The sequence below is a fragment of the Hemiscyllium ocellatum genome, unplaced genomic scaffold, assembly GCF_020745735.1.
Source record: "Hemiscyllium ocellatum isolate sHemOce1 unplaced genomic scaffold, sHemOce1.pat.X.cur. scaffold_668_pat_ctg1, whole genome shotgun sequence".
Classification (NCBI taxonomy): domain Eukaryota; kingdom Metazoa; phylum Chordata; class Chondrichthyes; order Orectolobiformes; family Hemiscylliidae; genus Hemiscyllium; species Hemiscyllium ocellatum.
The window spans coordinates 270,434-281,130 of record NW_026869161.1 but is presented as its reverse complement, the minus strand read 5'-3'; the positions used below and the strand labels follow the sequence as shown (position 1 = coordinate 281,130).

The 10,697-nt window shown below is 48.5% G+C and overlaps 1 long non-coding RNA gene across 1 annotated transcript; it reads left to right on the top strand.

The window, feature by feature from the left end:
- Positions 1-2,203: 2,203 nt before the first annotated feature.
- LOC132814087 (uncharacterized) lies at positions 2,204-10,038 on the top strand. Its single transcript, XR_009644299.1, has 3 exons — positions 2,204-2,562; positions 7,025-7,117; positions 8,141-10,038. It is a non-coding gene; the product is annotated as an uncharacterized LOC132814087 (long non-coding RNA).
- Positions 10,039-10,697: the final 659 nt, after the last annotated feature.

The following is a 10,697-nucleotide window of genomic DNA, read 5'->3' as shown; positions in this document are numbered from 1 at the left end:
CCCCCTTCTCGCCCTCCCTCTCTCCTTCCCCTCACTCGCCCTCTCTCTAGCCTCCTCCCTTCTCTCTCCTCTCTCGCCCACCCCTGTCTCACTCCCCTCTCTCGCCCTCCCCTACCTCTCCCCCTTGTCTCGCTCTCCCCTCTCTCGTCCTCAATTTCCTCCCCTCTCTCGTCCTCCTCTCTCTCACCCTTCACCCTTCTGTCGCCCTCCCCTCCATCCCCTACCCTCTCTCGGCCGCTCCCTCCCTCTTGCCCTCCCCTCTTAACCCTCCCCGCTGTCTTGCCCTCCCCTCTCTCGCCCTCTTCTTCCCTCTCTCACTCACCTCCTTCACTCCCCTCTTTCGCCCTCCCCTTTTATCGCCTTCCCCCTCACTCGCACTCCCCTCTCTCGCCCTCCCTCCCGTCTCTCGCCCCCTCCCTAATTTCTCGTCCTCCCCCCGTCTCGCCCTCCCCTCCCTTCCCTCTCCTCACTCGGTCACCCCTCTCTCGCCATCTCCTCTCTCGCCCTCCTCCTCTCTCGCCCTCCTCCTCTCTCGCACTCCAGTCTCTCGCCCCTCCCCCCTCTCTGCCCTCCGCTCTCTCCCTCTCCCTCCCTCTCGTGCTCCTCTCTCTTGCCCTCCCCTCCCTCACTCCCCTGTCTCGCCCTCCCCTCCTCTCAACCTCTCCCCTCTCTCTCCCTCCCCTACCTCCCTCCCCTCTCTCGCCCTCTCCCTCTCCCTTTTCCTCGACCTCTCTCGCTCTTCCTCTCTCTCCCATTCCCTCTTTCACCCTCTCCTCCCTCTTGACATTCCCTCCCCTCCCTCCGTCCCATCTCTCGCCCTCCCCCTCTCTCTCTATCTCTCCCCCTCCCCCTCTCTCTCTCCCCCCCCCCCCCCCCTCTCCCTCCACCTCTCTCACTCTGTCACCCCTCTCGCTCTCCACCTCCCTCTCTCTCTCTCTCCCACCTCCCTCCGTTTCTCTCTGACTGAATCTGTCTCCCTCCTGTCCCTCCCTCCCTCTCTCTCAGACATACTCTGTCTCCCTGGTCCTTCCCTCTCCCTCTGACCCAGAGACTGGGGGGTGTGGGGTTGGGGTGAGGGCTGTGTGTGGGGGGGGGGGGTGAGATGTGGGAGGTGGCGAAAATGGGGTAGAGATGGAACTGCTGGAGGGAGACAGAGACGCAGAGAGAGAGAGGGTGAGGGGATAGGGAAGAGTGGAGGCAGGTGGAGAAACCGGGGTTGGGGTGTGTGTGAGAGAGGGGAAAACAGGGAGTGTGAAGAGGAGTGGTGAGAGAGAGAGAGAGAGAATTGAGGAGAAAGAGTAGGGAGAGGTAATGGGGAGGCCAGGCCCAGTGGGGGAACAGAGGGAGTTAACCCCAGCTCCTGAGCTCAGGGCGCGGTGCCCTCCCCTTCCCTGAGGACCAGGACTTGGGGCTGAGTCTGTCTCTCTCCAGCTCAGCTTCTCCAACACAAAGACACACAACAACATCGGTCCCTCTGCTGCTCGGCACGCTGTAATCAGCATTTTTATTGGTTACAAATGGAAGTGATGGATACAGTCAGTGGGATGGTGCCTTTTCTCACTGGCCCCTGAGTTGTGAGAAACATTGAAATGTTTCCCTGTAACCCCCCTGTGGGATAAGGAGGGACAAACCAGCGCTCCCCTCAGTCTGTTACCATAGCGACAGGCTGCTCCATCGCTGAAACACTGAACTGAAATGAGAAAATCCCGGATGGTGTGATTAATGAGGGAATTTGATGGATGGATGGATTTGGGTGAAGGGATATTTCAGCACATTCTTCAGCTGCTGCCTGAACTTAGTCTGGGTCACGGCATAAATCGCGGTGTTTGTGCAGCAACTGAGGAGCTGCAGCATGAAGCCCAATTCCTGCACAAAGTCATCGAGATACAGAGGGGTATCCACAATCTGCCACATCCGGTACCATATAGAATACAGCATGAACGTTGACCATAACAGGATGAAATTGGCCGAGATCACAAACAGTAAAATGATGGATTTTTTTCGGTTTCTCATTTCAGTGTCAGACTGAGCGTCCCCATTGGTGTGAGCGCGGAGTCTCCTGCGGGCTCTGCTGGTCACTAAAATGTGTCTGACGGTGAGAACATTGAGCAGCAGAATCAGGAGAAATGGGACACCCGGGGTTAGAATGTGGTGGAGGGACTCGATTGTGACCCAGACACTGGAGAATAGAACAGCGTCTGTTACATCACAAAACCAGGGGGCGTTCCCCAGCCAATACCGAGCCGTGAGCATAAAATACCAGGAAATGTTCTTTAAACAGCTCAGCACAGTCACTGCTCCCAGAACCACAGCCGCCGTTTTCTCACTGCAATATTTACTTTTCAGCTTCTGGCAACAAATGGCCACAAACCGATCAAAGGTGAAAGTGACGGTGAACCAGACAGAGCAGTCAGTGGCTGCATAAAGCAGGACGGCGTGGATATTACACACGGGGACGGAGTACCTCAGGAAATAAAACTGTTCCCGATAAACAATGGGAATGTGTCTCAGGATCAGGTCGAGGATAATGACCAGGAGATCCGCCGCTGCCATGGCCCCCAGGTAACGTCTGACACATGGAGACAATCCACAATCTTTATAAAGCAGGACGTAGATGGTCACTACGTTAACTGTGAGGAAGGAAAACAAACCCATTATCCATCAGCCTGGAGGCAAAGGGACCCGTTTGATCGGGGACCCAGTGAGATTTTCAAATGTGTCCCTGTATTCAGGGATTTATTAAAATAATTGGAGCTGGAATAACAAATGGGAAGGTCGGAATTACTGACAAAAATGTGACATAAACCACAAGAAACCCTCCCTCCCCAAACACACAGAGACACATCCATAAGGACAGATGGTTTCTAGAACATTCCCACACACTCGATCACTCGAGAGCAGACACAGGTCACTCCTTCCCAGTTCCTAATACGGAGGGTGGGAACGTTGCTGTCCTGAAGGATTCTCTCCCAGTTTCCTGAAGACAAACGGAGTTTGGGAATTTCTGTATTTTGGTCTAAATTGTGGTCGATCCTGTGTCGTGGAGAAATGTAAACGCAGGGAAAACGTATTCCCCCCTTTAACTGCCTGAGGGGCCTTCGGAACAGTGTCTCCTTCTCCCTGGAACGGGATCTCTTCCCTCGGGATCTTATCGTTTGTTCAATTCACTGACGTCCGGCCGTTCACAAACAAACAACGTCAGGGACAGAACGTTCCGGGGAATGTCAGTTATAGAATGTCGGGACAGAACGTTCCGGGGAATGTCAGTTATAGAATGTCGGGACAGAACGTTCCGGGAATGTCAGTTATAGAATGTCAGGGACAGAACGTTCCGGGGAATGTCAGTTATAGAATGTCGGGGACAGAACGTTCGGGGAATGTCAGTTATAGAATGTCAGGACAGAACGTTCCGGGGAATGTCAGTTATAGAATGTCAGGGACGGAAACTTCCGGGAAACTCCGTGACCTGTCCATCACCTTTCACCCCTACCCACCCCACCACCATGATGTACTGTGCACAGGCTACATACCTGTCCCGCACGGGGAGCTGCACTGACCACATCATTGTATTATCTATAAACCTCAACCAGACAGTCTGACCAGCACAGAGACCTGTGCAGTGATCACCCGTGAATTCATCTGTAACCCAGGAGCAGTTACCCTCCCAGCATGTAGGACTGTGTACCCCACCCCAGTGCATTGATCTGTAACCCAGGAGCAGTTACCCTCCCAGCATGTAGGGCTGTGTACCCACCCCAGTGCATTGATCTGTAACCCAGGAGCAGTTACCCTCCCAGCATGTAGGGCTGTGTACCCCACCCCAGTGCATTGATCTGTAACACTGTGTTAGATCCCTGCCCAGTGTGGGGAAACTTGCAGCCCATGCTGGAGGTGAAAGGATGTACAGCTCCCACCCATTTACAGATTCACATCTGTACTGTACCATGACAAGGGGGTGCTGTGGGTGTGTACATCACTTCTGGAGAGAGATGGCGAGGGAATCAGTTTAAAAATCATCACATGGGAGGGGTTTGGGGTATAGACAGAGAGGGGGAGACTGAGAGACAGTGTCATGGACGGATGTGTTCCCAGGTTTCGGAATGCTGAAACGTAGACACTTTGATAGCATCCGGTATCATAAGCCAGTCTTCCCAGGAAAGATGGGAAAAATGATGGAGAGTTTTGGATGAGCATTTGTTCTCCAGCTTTGTAAATGGGAGTAGTTTCAACAGAATCTATGACTCACTGGGCTGATTCTAACAATAATTTGCCTCAGTGTCATTTTCATTGAGTGTGACAGAGAGATTATCTGTCCGAGGCCAAGCTAGATTCCTGGTGCTGTCTTACTAAACACAAACGCATTGACTAGCCCCCTCCCCCACCATGGTGTTCCTCTCATTCAATACCAGCCCGATTCTCCCACCCATCATGGCTGGAGGGACTCACAGTTGCCCGGGTGCCCCTGGATATTCCGTGACCCCTGGCACTGGCGCCATCTTTGAAAGTTCAAAGGGCACACAGTTGAGCTTTCTCAGCTTGGAGCTGCCCTGTACAGTTTACCCCGAGCATGGCAGATAAGGGCAATTACACCACGGTTTGTCGACAGGGTCACAGAGGTCCTGGTGGATGGGCTAGTACAGAGGGGGACCATTCTCTTCCCAGAGGGAGCCACACCACCAGACCCACGAGCATGGTCTGAGCTCCCCACCCAGCTCAGTGCAGTATCTGCGGTCTGAAGAAATGCCCAGCAATACAGGACAAGCATCAATAACCTTCCCCGCTCTGTCAGGATAAGGGTCACTGTATTCTCTCTGCTCCCTCACACTCACTGTATATCTGTTATAGCACCGACCCCCGAACAAAGCTCCTGCTCATATACACCCAGGGCCCTCTGTTCCTGCAGCCCCTTTATAATGGCACAGCCTGTTTTAAACTGTCTTTCTTTATCTTTCATACCAAAGTGCATCACCTCACACTGCTCTGCATTGATCCCCGTCTACCAGCGTGTCACTGTCCTGTTAGAGTTCCACACTGTCCTCCATAGACTTTACAATCCTTGCAGGTTTGGTACCATTTACAAACATTAAGATTGTCATAGTGTCACAGTCCCCATGAAACAACTGAAATCCTGCCCCACACACAGGAGTGTGAGCAAGTGAAATACTGATATATTCCCACGGACAGAGTCGAATAATGACATACTGTCAATGGAGCAACAAAAAATCCTGACACATACGAGACAGAGTAGATGAAATATTGACAAACCACAGAGCAAGAGAAATCCGGATAGGTTCCACTTATCGATATTCATCAGGGTATAATGGGATGAAGTTTAAAGTGTGTACTGTACCTTTAAGAGAAAGTGAATGCTGCTCTGAACTGAGAGCTTAGAAATACTTGTGATATGAGAGGATGGCAGACCCAGAAACAGTATATTGCTGTAGAGCTGGAGTCGGGTAATACGCAGTTAAGAGATAGAGGGTCTCTTTCAGTTCACTTTCAGTGTTAAAAACTACATTGTTGTTTGTATTTAAACAGTGGAATTTGGGAGTTCTCTGTCACTCATATTTTAACAGTTTACGAGGCGAATTGAGCATTTATTTATGTTTAGTTTAAGTTACCAGATGAGATCTATGCCGTGTCCTAACAATTGCTGTGTGTGTATCTGTGTGTCTCTGTGTGGGGCAGGTCTGGCAGTCTCTGTGGTGCTGAAAGTGATGCAATGCCTCCCTCTGCTGGCCTCCACACGCCACTGCACAGGCATTGGCAGAGGGTGAAAACCAACAGGGATTCATTCAGAGAGGGGGAGAGAGAGGGCAGCTGCTCACAGCACCATCCAAACTGATGTCTTATCCATGTACTGATCTAAATGTCCTTTAAACGTTGTAACTGTCCCTGTTTCCGCAAGTTTATTCCACACACAAGCCAGCTTCTGTCTAAAATACTTATCTCTCCTTGAAGCTCAATCCCTCCATTTCCAGCAACATCCAGGTTAAACTCTTCTGAACCCTCTCCAGCTTAATAATATCAAGATCAATGATATCAAAGTGAATAGTCAATGTATTTTGTTAGGGTAATGGAGACCAAAACTAGAGGACATAGTTGTAAGGTAAGAGGAGAAACATTTAAAAGTGACCTAAGGGCAGCTGTTTCACCCAGAGGGTGGTGTGCCTATGGAATGAATGGGCAGGATGTCCAGACTGGACACAGTATTCCGGGAGAGGTCTCACCAATGTCCTGTACAACCACAACATGACGTCCCAATTCCGATACTCAGTGGTCTGACCATTGAAGACAAGTGTGTTAAACACCTTCTTAATCACATTATCTATATGAGATGCAACTTTTAAAGAATTATACCTGACGGCCTTGGTCTCTGTTCTACAACACTGCCAAAGGCCCTACGTTTAATTGTATAAGTCCTACTATTGTTGATTTACCAAATCCAATACCTCACATTAATCCAAACTAAACTCCATCTGCCACGCCTCGGCCAGTGAGTGAGATTACCACCTCCTCACCTTCTCCGTTTAATTTTAAAATGCCCATCCCCTCTCCAGGAGGCCTGCACACTCCGGCCTTGATTTTCACAAAGACCCTGAGCTTGGTTTGCCTTGTGTGGTTAGAGGGAGGAGGGACAGATTGCAGACACAGTCAGTGGGGAGGAGAGGCTGGACAGTAATCAGCGGCCTGGTATCATTTCATGGTTTTAGGCAGAGGGCAGACACACGTGAGAGTTGGGTTATACTGATCGGTGTTTTGGGACCAGAAATTATGGTCTTTCTCCGTGTCTGGTGTTCAGTAATAAATATCTATTTGAGACCCTTCATTGGGCAGATTTTGAAGAGGCCTAAGGGGCAACTTTTCACACAGAGGGTGGTGTGTGTGTGGAATGAGCTGCCAGAGGAAGTGGTGGAGGCTGGTACAACGCCATCATGTAAAAGGCATCTGGATGCTGACAGACCTGCCGAGCATTTCCAGCAATTTCTGTATTTGTTGAAACAAAACATTCATTTTAACACAGGTATCTGTGTTAGCTGTCTGGATACAGAATTGGCTGGCCAGCAGAAGACAGCGAGTGGTAGTGGAAGGAAAATATTCTGCCTGGAAGTCTGTGGTGAGTGGTGTTCCACAGGGCTCTGTCCTTCGGCCTCTACTGTTTGTAATTTTTATTAATGACTTGGATGAGGGGATTGAAGGATGGGTCAGCAAGTTTGCAGATGACACGAAGGTTGGAGGTGTCGTTGACAGTATAGAGGGCTGTTGTAGGCTGCAGCGGGACATTAACAGGATGTAGAGATGGGCTGAGAGGTGGCAGATGGAGTTCAACCTGGATAAATGAGATGTGATGCATTTTGGAAGGTCAAATTTGAAAGCTGAGTACAGGATTAAGGATAGGATTCTTGGCAGTGTGAAGGAACAGAGAGATCTTGGTGTGCAGGTACATAGATCCTTAAAATGGCCACCCAAGTGGACAGGGTTGTTAAGAAAGCATATGGTGTTTTGGCTTTCATTAACAGGGGGATTGAGTTTAAGAGTTGTGAGACCTTGTTGCAGCTCTATAAAACTTTGGTTCGAACGCACTTGGAATACTGCGTCCAGTTCTGGTCGCCCTACTGTAGGAAAGATGTGGATGCTTTGGAGAGGGTTCAGAGGAGGTTTACCAGGATGCTGCCTGGACTGGAGGGCTTATCTTATGAGGGAGGTTGACTGAGCTCGGACTTTTTTCATTGGAGAAAGGGAGGAGAAGAGGGGACCTAATTGAGGTATACAAGATAATGAGAGGCATAGATAGTGTTGATGGCCAGAGACTATTTCCCAGGGCAGAAATGGCTAACACAAGGGGTCATAGTTTTAAGCTGGTTGGAGGAAAGTATAGAGGGGATGTCAGAGGCGGGTTCTTTACACACAGAGTTGTGAGAGCATGGAATGCATTGCCAGCAGCAGTTGTGGAAGCAAGGTCATTGGGGACATTTAAGAGACTGCTGGATATGCATATGGTCACAGAAATGTGAGGGTGCTTACATGAGGATCAATGGTCGGCACAACATCGTGGGCTGAAGGGCCTGTTCTGTGCTGGACTGCTCTATGTTCTATGTATTCTGAATACATTAAACATTTTATTTTTTTAATGACGCAGGGACATATAAACATATCTTCAAAGCGACCGAGACCATTTCCTGCTCAGGGTATGGCTCTGTGTATGACAGCAGCAATGATGCACCGACATGGAACAGGGAATGTGATGGAGACATAGTTTGGACAATGTACAAGGAGACCTCACATGGTCCAGTTTGGGAGAGAATGACATTATTGTGTGATTCAGCTCAGAGAGGGAGAAAATGTCACCTGCCAGAGAAGAAACGGCCTATTGCACTCTCTCTCCTTCATTATTCCTCATCACAGTAACGTGTGCGAGCTAAAACAAAACTCTACTGTCATCGTTACCATTCTTATTTTTATACAATCCCAGCAGTGTGGAAACAAGCCCTTCGGCCCAACAAGTCCATACTAACCCTCCAATCAGTAACCTTCCCATGCCCTTACAGTTACCATTGACTAGTGCACCTAAAGTAGAAATCGCTGAACACTATGGACTATTTGACCAATCCACTTGAATTATACAGCTTTGGGCTGTGGGAGGAAATGGGAGCACCCATCAGAAGCTCACACAGACAAGGGGAGAAGATGCAAACTCCACGCAGATAGTCTCCCGAGGCTGGAATTGAACACATGTCCCTGATGCTGTGATGGAACAGTGCGAACTACTGAGCCACTGTGCTAACCTGGGACCTCCTGCCAGCCTAATGCAAAGGGAATTCCGCCAAATCCAACTCTCCCAGGATAAAATCCCATTGCTAGCAGCTGTGTGAGTACAATATCTTCAGAAGCAGAGTAACATTTTGGACAATCTCTCAATTTTTCCTTTTGTCATTAGTTACACTAATATTTGGACAAGGTTCTTTCAATGTGAAATTGCAGAGATAGTGTGTGTGTGTGTGTGTGTGTGTGTGTGTGTGTGTGTGTTTTTAGAAAGGGAAATATTGATTATGTATTTGCAATACCCAAACAGTTTGCCATCCATCTTTCCATCATAGTTGGAGTAACATTGCTCTGGATCATAAACGTGCTATTTGAGCAGATTACAGAAACCAGCCTGACTTGTTCCTAAAACTGACCCTGACCCAGTCTGAGACCGATATCATCGGCTATATCACCGACCTGGTTACATTTAACATTTGTTGTGAGCAGTGGAGGAGTGGGACTAGAAAAGGAAACAGTGACCCAAAAAGCCGGGGAACTGTAGACCGGTGAGCCTGATGTCAGTGGTGGGTAAGTTGTTGGAGGGGATTCTGAGGGATAGCATTTACATACATTTGGGAAGGTAAGGGCTGATCGGGGTAGACAACGTGGCTTTCTGCATGGGAAATCATGTCTCATTAATTTGATTGAGTTTTATGAAGAGGTGACAAAGAAGATTGATGATGGCAGTTTGGTAGACATTGTCAATATGGACCTCAGCAAGGTGTTCACAACATTCTGATTGGTAGGCAGATTAGTAAGGTTCGGTCACATGGGATACAGAGGAAGCTCGTCACAATTGGCTTGAAGGAAGAGGGATATTTTTCAGACTGGAGGCTTGTGAGCAGCAGTGTGCTGTAAGAATCAGTATTGAGTTCACAAAACATTTCATCATTTATGTAAAGGATTTAGATGTGGATATTGGGACCACAGTTAGTAAGTTTACAGACAACATCAGAAAGGTGGTGTAGTAGATTATCTCAGAGTACAACGAGACCACAAATAGATGGGACAAAGGGGCAAGGAGTGACAGATGAAGTTTAATTTAGATAAATACGAAGTTAAGCATTTTGGGAAGGTAAATCAGGGCAGGAATTACATACTTAATGGTAAGGGCCTGGTGAGTGTTGTGAAACAAATGGACATAGAGCTGCAGGTACATTGTTCCTTGAAAGTGGAGTCGAATGCAGACAGTGTGGTACAGAACAAATTTTACAAATTTGCCTTAATCAGTCAGAGCATTGAGTATCGGGGTTGTGGTGGCAAGTTGCATCTGTACAGGATGTTGGTGAGGCCACTTTAAGAATACTGCATCCAACTCGGTTTTCTGCAGAAAAGATTTACACGGATGTCCCAGGACTGGAGGTTTGAGCTTTAGGGAGAGGTTGATTAGTTTGAGGTGTTTCCCCCTGGAGTGTTAGAGGCTGAAGGGTGACATTATAGAGGTTTATAAAATCATCAGGGGCATGGATATTCTGAACAGCCATGTTCTGCTCCCCAGGGTAGGGGAGTCCAGAACAGGAGAGCATAGGTTGGAGGGGAGAGGACGAATGATTTAGAAGGGCCATGAAGATAAATGTTTCACACACAGAGTGGTGTGTGTACATAAAGTGCTTTCAGAGGAAGTGGTGAAGGCGGTTACAATCGCACATTTAAAAAGTATCTGAAAGAGGAGGGATATTGGCCAAATGCTGGCAAATGGGACTGGATCAGATTTGATATCTGATCGGAGTGAACAGATTGGACTATCAGGTCTGTTTCTATTCTGCATGACTCTGATTCTATAAGACGGATGATGAAAATTCTGAAAGTACGTTTCAAATCAGAATCCTCTTCACTGGAAGTTTATCATGCCTCTATGTTCACATTGATTGAAAGTTGCATTAGTGAAGTAT